The following is a 2,909-nucleotide window of genomic DNA, read 5'->3' as shown; positions in this document are numbered from 1 at the left end:
GAGAAAGACAAAAAAGGGAAGAGGGAGAAAGGAAAAAGACAAAGGGGGCAAAGGGGAAAGTAAATGAGTAAAATGAGGATAAAACAATGAGTGAAAAAGAAAATGAGAGCATAAGGGTTAAGAGAAAGAAATGTGAAAAGTGAGCAGATGTAGGGGGATACCACAGTTATCCCTAAGATTTATTCAGTGATTTTACTCATTTTATACCTTATTAAATCTATTGCCTGAGGGTTACCTGGGTGGCTTATTCACATTTTCTTAACCTACAACCCAACATTCCATAAGATAAAAATGACATTTGTTTGATCTGTTTTGGCTATTCTTGGAGAGCTGATTATTTCAGTGTGGTCCAGAAATTGGATTCATAAGTCATAGTGGGCTCACCCTAAACTAGGCCCTGGAATGGATTTTTTTTTTCTAATCCAGAGAGATAATGAATTAATGTACAAAATAACTGGCTGATGTATTTTTCCCCAATAACATTCTGAAAAAGTCATTTTAAATGTGAAAAGTAAATACGACTGATTTGGGAGGATAAGCATGCCAGTGTCCCAGAATATTCTTAGAGGAGGAAGACATACCCTTTCAGATATCAAAATATATTTAAAAGATACATCAAACAAGATTATCAAGACAAAAAAATCATATAGAAAGTCTTAAAATCCATTTAAAATTATATGTAAATTTTACATATGTCAAGATATGTTAACTAAAAAAATGATATTGATATTAAAAATAAATGTGGAAACCTGGGACAGGGACCCAGCCTCTCCCCTACCTGAACACCAGCCCCGGCTCCACCGAGGCCCCATCCCCCAACCCCACCTCGCCTCCACCATGGCTGACCATAAAGATGCCAACGTTCCGGCATTGCCAGGAACGAGCCAGATATTTATGAAACCAGCGATCTGCCTGAGGATAATCAAGCCGAGTTTGATGCGGAGCTGGAGGAGCTGAGGAGCACAAGTGTGGAGCACATCATTGTCAATCCCAGTGCCACCTATGACAAGTTCAAAGACAAGAGAGTGGGGACAAAGGGACTTGATTTCTCAGATCATACAGGAAAAAACCAAGAGAACAGGATATGAATCTGGAGAATATGAGATGTCTGGGGAGGGCTTGGGAGTGAAGGAGAAACCCCAGCAGAAGTACCAGCAACTATTGCATGAGGTCCAAGAGCTGACAACTGAAGTTGAGAAGAAAATCAAGACAACGCGGAAGGAGTCCTCCACTGAAGAGAAACTGACCCGGGTGATGTTGGCTAAAGGACTGGCCACCCTAAAGCAGCAGCTGGTTGCTTCCCACCTGGAGAAGCTGCTGGGACCAGATGCAGCCATCAACCTTACTGACCCTGATGGAGCTCTGGTTAAGTGCTTGCTGCTGCAGCTGGAAGCCATCAAAAACAGCAAAGGAACCAGTTCAGGGGGAAAGACCACCAGTGGGACTCCTGTAGATAGTAGCCTTGTCACTTACGGACTACATTCTTGGCCTGAAAAGAACAAGTTCTCTCAAGCTGCTGAAGTTGCAGAACTTGAGAAGTGCCTGACAGAGCTGGAATCAACTATACGCTGTGATTAGGATGCTCAGAATCCCCTTTCAGCAGGTATGCAGGGAGGCTGTCTCATGGAGACTGTAGAACTATTGCAAGCAAAGGTGAACGCCCTGGACCTCGCAGTTTTGGACCAAGTGGAGGCTCTGCTACAGAGTGTCCTGGGAAAGATGAATGAGATTGCCAAGCATAAAGCTTCTGTAGAAGATGCAGATACACAAAGCAAGGTGCACCAGCTATATGGCACTGTACAGGACTGGAGCCCCATTTCCTCCACCCTTCCTGAGCTGGTGCAGAGACTTGTCACCACTAAGCAGCTGCATGAGCAAGCCATGCAGTCGGTCACCTCCTGACTCACTTGGATACCACATAACATGATTGCTAGCTCCCTCAAGGACAACACCACCCTCCTGACCCAAGTGCAGACAACCGTGTATGAGAACCTGTCCACGGTTGAGGGGAATTTTGCCAACATTGATGAACGGATGAAGAAGCTGGGAAAGTGAGCACCTTTAGGAGATGGAGAATGAGGGTAATCCCTATCCCTCTGAACTCTGTTAACAGCTTACATAGGGTTTCCCCTTAATTATAACCCTCACATCCCCATACCATTTGACATTTGGGGCAAAGGGGTTCTTCTTGCATGTGGGGTTTATACCCCTCCTCTAAGGAATACAGAGTGGTACCTGGGGGACATTAGATATTGGTCTCCCCTCAGGCCCCAGGGATGTGGGCCCTACCACATGCCAGCTCCTGTCCAGTACTGCTTTGCCTGGGGCAGGGCAGGATTGCATCCTGTCCTCCAGCACAGCTCCTATGGCTGGCTACAATTCTGTACAGCTCTTTCTGACCATTAAATGCTGTTGTACTCTGAAAATAAAATAAAATAAAAATGAAGGGATAATTTGTTGGGGCACCTGGGTGGGTCAGTTGGTTAAGTGTCTCCCTTCGGCTCAGGTCATGATCTCAGGGTCCTGGGATTGAGCCCCACGTTGGGCCCCCTACTCAACAGGGGGTCAGCTTCTTCCTTTGCCTCTGCCCTTCCACGCTGCTCTCCAAGGCTTAAGAGTCAGACAAAAGCTGAGCTCTCAAAAGGAATTATGGAAGCCTGAAGACAATGGAATATCTGTCATAGTGGTCATAACTAGGAAGACACATGAAGGAAGCTTCTAGGTTGCCAGCAATGTTCTTTACCCTAGCTCAGGTGATGTAAGCATGAATATGTACATTTTGTAACAAATCCTCTGGCTGCACATTTGTGAGTTGCATATTTTTCTAAGTGTTGTTTCAATAAAAAAAAACTTTATCAAAAATCTCAGAAAAAATATGTAAATCAATATTTAGAGACATGGAATGATGC

At 44.6% G+C, this 2,909-nt stretch overlaps 1 pseudogene; it reads left to right on the top strand.

Moving 5' to 3' along the window:
- Nucleotides 1–768: 768 nt before the first annotated feature.
- On the top strand, nt 769–2,065 carry LOC123950971 (annotated as a pseudogene).
- Nucleotides 2,066–2,909: the final 844 nt, after the last annotated feature.

The sequence above is a fragment of the Meles meles genome, chromosome 9, assembly GCF_922984935.1.
Source record: "Meles meles chromosome 9, mMelMel3.1 paternal haplotype, whole genome shotgun sequence".
Lineage (NCBI taxonomy): Eukaryota > Metazoa > Chordata > Mammalia > Carnivora > Mustelidae > Meles > Meles meles.
The sequence above is the reverse complement of the archived record's forward strand: the minus strand, read 5'-3'. Positions and strand labels throughout refer to the sequence as shown.